At 39.3% G+C, this 7,204-nt stretch overlaps 1 non-coding gene across 1 annotated transcript; it reads left to right on the forward strand.

Moving 5' to 3' along the window:
• Positions 1 to 6,857: 6,857 nt before the first annotated feature.
• On the forward strand, positions 6,858 to 6,939 carry trnas-cga. Its single transcript has one exon. It is a non-coding gene; the product is annotated as a tRNA-Ser (tRNA).
• The last annotated feature ends 265 nt before the right edge of the window (positions 6,940 to 7,204 follow it).

Here is a 7,204-nt window from a genome sequence, read left to right on the forward strand (position 1 = left end):
CACTCCCCAGTCCCATCTAAATATGTAGAGAGCAGTTACAGTGTAAACTTGAGCAGAAGGTCATTACATAGAATTGTTTAGCGATCTGTTGGTAATAACACGAGAAATTTTCCATTCCTTTGCTTTTGTTGGCTATTTATCAAGAAATTGGACATGAAACTGAGGAAAACTTGAGGTTAGGTTCATAATCATGATGATAAATTAACCAATTGCAAACCAACTCCAAATCTGTTGGCTTGGGAATAACATGACATCAGTTTGACTCACATCTGATATTAAACTGACGTGAGTTTCTTCATTCCATTTGCTTAGTAAAATTCCATCCTGCTCAGACCAGTAATGTGCAAGGGAAGAAACTTCCTCATTGTCTTGCAGATCAGATGATTTAAAGTGGTGGTTACCAGTCAGCTGTCATTTTTTACCCATGCTGAATTGCTGATCACAGCAGGAATGTTAAGGGAATTGGTGAATCTCTTCATTTCAGGTTAACTTGCACCACTTCCACTTACCTTCTACTGCCAAGTGAAGGGTTGGTTTGGACAGACATTTATAATAGTTTACATACCCACTATTTCTGAATCAGAATATTCAGAAGGGTGAGCTAAACAAGGCAATAGTACTGATAATATTGCCAGAAAACAATGAATGTCGCAGCAAATGTAGTACTTTTGAAATGTTGTCACTGTTGCAATGCAGGGCATTGAGGCAGCCAATTTGAACACACCAAGATCCCACAAAGAACAATGGGATGAATTACCAAATGAACTGTTTTTAGTGGTGCTGATTGAGAGATAAATATTGACCTGGACACCAGGAGAGCTGCCTGCTCTTGTTTGAATGCTGCAAGGAGATCTTTTACATCCAATAGAGAGCCTTTGGGTATTCTGGAATTGATCACAGGAGATGCCCTGCATCCACTGGAACAGGTGGGAACAAGCAATGCAAGAGAAACAATGGCAGCAGGGGAAATGATAGAATAGCTATGCATACTGAAGGCTATGGAGGGATAGTGTTCCACAATTATGCACATATAGGTCCTTGTGCTTTCGTGGAGCAAAACTAGACAAAAGATCTAGTTGAATAGAATTAATTTGAGCAGGGTTAATTATGGTAGTTTTATGTAAGACTGATATTATTTTCCAACAAAAACTGGACTCCAAGTGACCAGTCATCCCAGTTCTCTGGGTAAAATAGTGGGTGTTGAGGGTAGAGCTGCTAGATTTTCCTGTGTAATATTTTCCTTTCACGATGCATTATTCCTAGCTGGAGAAGCCAGTGAATATGATTTATCCCATGCCCCATTCTTCCTAGCTGGTTCCTAAATGAGGTATGAGAGTTGATGGAGGACTTTGCCTCTCAGAGCTCTTCTCTGCATCTTTCCTGTGGCTCAGATTATGAAAGTGTCATGAATGTAAGACAGTTGAATAATGGTACAGTAAACTAGAGTAGCCATCCACAAATTAAATGGCTCAGGATGGGCAGAAGGAGTATAAAACTGTTCATGATACATTTAAAAGCTGAGGAAAGTGTTGTAATTCCTCCCTTTCCTTTTGCCTGAAGCTAAAGGATGACATTGGAATATAATTCCTGGATGTTGGTAGGTGTAGAACATTTAACAAAATTTATATGTGAGCCTCACCCTAGATGGTGGCAGATTATTTGAGGGAGGGACTGGGAAGACATGACCAGAGTCTGATCCTAGCACACACGTGCAATTCCAAGAGCGGTTTCACTTTAGAGGGAACACAGGTATTGTTACAGTTTTGATTGCATTAATAATCTAGGAGATTTTATGCAGCAGATCCTTTTAAAACTGTTATTAGGCAGCAGAAAATATGTTGCTACATTTCAGCATGTCAGTTTAAATATGCACTTCAGGATTAGTGTGTGGGAAAATAGCTTTTATTACAATATCATTGCCTTTTTTAGTCTGCTTTGTGACCTGACCCCCTTTTTAAAAAGCCTGTGGCCAATTAAGTTCTCCCAATATATGATTCCCTGCAGAGCAGGGCATTGACCCCTCTTGTATCAGCCAGAATTTTTCCATCCTTAAATTATGGAAATTTAACAGTGCCCACTTTCCAATCTGTACTCATTAACCCTGTAGTTCCCATTGTTGCTAATATTTAAGCAGTATGAAAATAAAGCTAGTTGAAAAAATAATTATTTATAGCCATTTTCTAACTGTACGGTGGTTTGAATCAGATTAAAACAAGAAGGAATCCAGTCTAATCATTACTAAAAGTTTCGCTAAACTGTTGAACGCTACAAACGGATGCCATATTTATGTATCTCAAGCATTCAGCCAACTAAAATACCATGCGGTACAAAGATAATAAATGCATTTATGGGAAGGCTAGAAAGTACATGAGGGAGCAAGAAGTTTGATAGGGTGGGATGAAGTAGTGTGGGAGGAGGCTCGTACAATATTTTAACGGGGAGAGATTGAGAAATATACGGTACAGAGGAGGAATCTGGATGTCCTGGTACATGAAGTTGGTATGCAGGTGCAGCAAGAGATTAGGAAGGCAATTTGAATATTGATGCTTATTGCAAAGGGAATCGAGTGCACAAGTAGGGAAGTTAAGTTACAGTTGTACAGGGTGTTGGTGAGACCACATCTGGAATACTGTGTACAGTTTTTGTCTCCTTACTTGAGAAAGGATCTAATTGCATTAGAAGAATTCAGAGAAGGTTCACTTGACTGATTCCTCATATCTTGAGGAAAAGTTGAGCAGGTTGAGCCTATACCCATTGGAGTTTAGAAGAATGAGAGGTGATCTTATTGAAACATGTAAGATCCTGAGGGGACTTGACAGGGTGGATGTTGAAAGGATGTTTCCCTTTGTGGGGAGTCTAGAAATTAGACTCTCCCATTTAAGACTGAGATAAGGAGAAAGGTTTTATCTCAGAGGGTCATTAGTCTGTGGAACTGTCTTCCCCAGAGAGCACTGGATGCTGGGTCATTGAATATGATTAAGGTTGAGCTAAACAGATTTCTGATCAGTAAAGGAGTCAAAGGTTATGGGGGCAGATAAGAACTCACTGCTTGAAAGGGTGGTAGAGGCACAAACCTTCATAACATTTAAGAAGTATTTGGATGTGCACTTGCGATTCCATGGCATACAAGGCTATGGGCCTAGTGCTGGAAAATGGGATTAGAATAGTTAGGTACTTGTTTGACTCGCTTGTTTGACTTGCAGACTCGATGGACCGAAGGGCCTTTTTCTGTGCTGTAGACCTCTATGACGCTAAGACTGTATGAGGAAAGTGGAGCTAAGGTTACAATCAGATCAGCCATGATCTTACCGAATGGCTCGGGGCCTAAATTGCCTACTCATGCTTCTAATTCTTGTGTGTGACACAGGAACACCAGCATGATCAGTAGGCTGAATGGCTGGTTCCTGTGTTGTAATTTTGAAGTAATTCCATGTACAGCAAAAAAACATTAAAAATTATGGTATGCACATACTTTTCTCTTCAGAACTATTGCACCTCGTTGCATGTTTATCACACATACCACAGCTTACAAAGTAATAGACTTTTGTTTGCTACTGTATAAGTGGAGCTTTTATATTCCTGCTTTTATATAGCCCAGGCATAAGAAAAGCATTTAGAAGAATATCACATATGCGAAGAATTGTGTTGGGGATAGGATTGTCAATGTATCGAAAATTATATTGTCAAGGTCCAATAGCAATCATCTTATTGACTGGCAATTACATTGTATATCAATTACATTGTCAAGACAATTGCCTTGTTAAAATAGGTGATGGGCACTGGCTCACCCATAAATGGGTACAGCTGTGACACTCAGGAGGGGGAAAGGAATTGGGAGTTTGTTGCTTTGGCTGAAGAATAAACCTGCTTGAGGTAAAAGATCAGCTTCAGACTAATTCTTCCCTTATAGATAATTATTGGAGTTAACAAGGATATCACAGTTATCATGTTTCCATCAGGCAGGATGTAACAATGATATGTGCATCTTGCATCGTGTAGAATATGGCTTTATTAGGCTAATCAGTGACTTTGGATTCAATACATGACAATGTAATTGTAGTGTAAAAGCACTGAAGTTTAAGATTCATTATGTCTGCCCTGATGGCTCAGTCAGTTTCACTGGTCAACAGCTCATTGGGAAAAACAAGAATGCTTGTTATGTGGACAATACTAAACAAACTAATCCCCATCAGGGAAATGATGGGCATACCCCAATTGGCATTGGCACTTCCTTGGTTTAAGGCAGGATTCAGAGAGAAGAAATCATCCAGGGGACCTTCTGATTGGTACATCTGAGTTCCTGGATGCCAGATAAGGGCAGAGATTTAATGGCCCAATAATGCTGATTGTAGGGCTTACCCTGCGAATAAAGGATATTTGGTGACCTCCAAAGAAAGAGTAATCCATAAATGAGTTTAGGAAGGCATTGGAGCAAATTGGGTGAGAGAAAATAATCTTTTATTAATTGCCAGAGTATTACAGATTTCATATGATTTTGAACCAAGTTATAAGAAGGATAACTGCAGTTATGAAAACTGCAATGAAATACTGGGTAATGTTAGAAAACTCATTTTAATAGCATTGTTATTCATGAGCCCTAAAGTAAAAGCAGGCAATGTAATTCGATTATAGATAAAAGTAAACCAGATCCATGCATTGAATTTCAAAATTCTTATTTCTGATCTAGGTTTACAATTTCCTTGTAGCATAATTTTGGACTTGCATTCAAATCAGTGCATTAAACTTTACTGAAAGATGGCAGTATAATTTTGCCATCAAATCTCTGACATCTATTCCAAATCAAAAGCGGTTTCTGTGTTTGCAAATCAAGAACATGTGTCCAGCAGCTGCTGTTAACTGTTTGCCACATCTTTGATTTGCAATTCATGTAAACACAAGTGACTATTTTTTTTCCCCATTCCACTATTAAGGATTAATTGATAAATTTTGAGAAGCTGCTAACATGTTCCTCAGGCATGGTAGTGAATTGCAATTTGATCTTCACCAGTATATCCTACAATCTAACTAATTAGTGCTTAAAATGCCCCCATGTAGATTGGTTGGCAAATGGAACACCCAGAATGTAACTTAGCAGTATCGATAGGATTCCAAGTACAGGATCCTGGAGTTGAGTGCAGATCCCATGATGTGATGTACCTAGGCTATAACATTACTCATTGCAACTACCCTGAACCTTCACTACTTTGAAATTAATCAATAAGGCTTTCATGTGGAACCTTTGCCAATTTTATTCTGGACTTCTAATAAAGAAAGACTTGCATTCATAAAGCACCTTTAACAATCTGTTTTACCCTTCAGGATTATCCTAAAACTCTTTACAACCAAAGAAAGACATTTGAATTGAAGTTACTGTTATAAATATAGGAATGTTGAGCCAGCAGATTCTGAGCAGGCAACATGGAAATTACAAAATCAGTTAAATGGAAAATGTTAGTGGACAGAACAATGACAAATGAAATTTAATACAGTTAAGTACTGCACACAGTAAAAAAAAATTGGATAGCACAAGTATTCCTGAATGGTGTTGAAATAGCTAAGGATGAAGTAGAAAGAGATTGATGGGTTTTAGTAGACCTGACAGTCATGTTCAACCATAGCAATAAACAAATCAAATAGAAAGTTAAACTATATGTAGTCAAAACAGCAGCTTACAACTCTTGAGGAAGTTGCACACAAATGTATCATATTCTGGTCAGACCACATTGAGTATTGTATCCAGTTCTAGTCATTCAGATGTTGGAGGCATTACAGGTAAGGTACATAAGGATGATCACTAATGTCAAGGGTCTGGGCACAGGCTGGAGAAGCTAAGGGGAAATTTTGCCTGGATACTTTAGGTACTCAAAAGCCTCCAGGGTGCCAAAATGGGGTCTTGAGCTTAATCATCAGCTTAGCCTGCATTTAGCACAATTCGTCATCTTGGTAAAGTTGAAGCTTCCATTAAGGACAGCTGCCCAGAGGATCATCAAGTTACTGATTGCCACTTATATTGTCTGCTGATGCGCATTAACAAGGCTGCACAAAGTTTTGCACTTGATCTAACACCTTCTCCTAATAACAACCAATTGATTGGGAATTAGTAATTTATTACAAAAGGTTTCAAGTGCTACTTTCTCGGCCTTTCGGCTCCGCCCCGCCCGGTTCTGCTCGGCCAACGGGCCCGGCTCACCGGCAAAATCTCCGCCCGGGAGATCGGCACCGCGGAGTCGGTGATTGGACTCTGTAATGTCAGCTGTGATGCTGGTCCCTGCAGCCTGGTTTCTGGCTCACATTGAGAACTACAAGAAGCGGGAGTGAAGGAGTATCCACAGCCTGACCAAGAAACCAAAAGCTCAAAGTTTAACCCTCCGTTCTCTCTCCCCTTGAGCTCTATCTGTCAGGAGATCAACATTCCAGCCGTGTCTCTCAGAACCATTCTTCACTGCAATGTTAAACATTTCCTTTGTCAATTGATGCTGTAGCTGGTGTCAGTTACAATAAAGTTTATTTAAAATGTAAAAAAAAATTTAAAGGCATCGTAGGGGCTCGGCCTAAATAGCCAAGTGGTTATGGTACTGGGTTTGTAACCCCAAGATCAAGAGTTCAAATCTCACACTGGCAAACCATGAAACAATGTAACTTCATCTGAAAAACAGATGGAAACGGGTTTGTACTCGAAAGAGTTACAAGGTGTTTGAATTTTTGCTTGGCCTAAATAGCCAAGTGGTTATGGTACTGGGCTTGCAATCCCAAGATCAAGAGTTCAAATCTCACAATGGCAAACTATGAAACAATGTAACTTCATCTGAATAGGAACAGATGGAAACGTGTTTGTACTCGAAAGAGTTAAAGGCATTGTAGTCGTGGCCGAATGGTTAAGGCGATGGATTCGAAATCCATTGGGATCTTCCCATGTAGGTTCGAATCCTGCCGATTACGTTTCCTCATTATTCCCGATTTCAACCAGAATAAATTATTAAAGGCATTGTTTCTTTGTTCATTTGATGTTTGAAGAGGACTTTTAAAAAGGTCAGAAGATTTTCTGGGACATCTTGTTAAGACTTCGCACTCTAACAAAATATATCCCAGGAATATTCTGAGAACTTCACCTAAAACATGCTGTGCTACTCCACCTCACCTTATAGTATTTTAAAAAATCTTTCATGGGATGTGGATGTTGCTGGCATCTTGTAGATGGTACACA

This window comes from Carcharodon carcharias, chromosome 30 (assembly GCF_017639515.1).
Source record: "Carcharodon carcharias isolate sCarCar2 chromosome 30, sCarCar2.pri, whole genome shotgun sequence".
Taxonomy (NCBI): Eukaryota; Metazoa; Chordata; class Chondrichthyes; order Lamniformes; family Lamnidae; genus Carcharodon; species Carcharodon carcharias.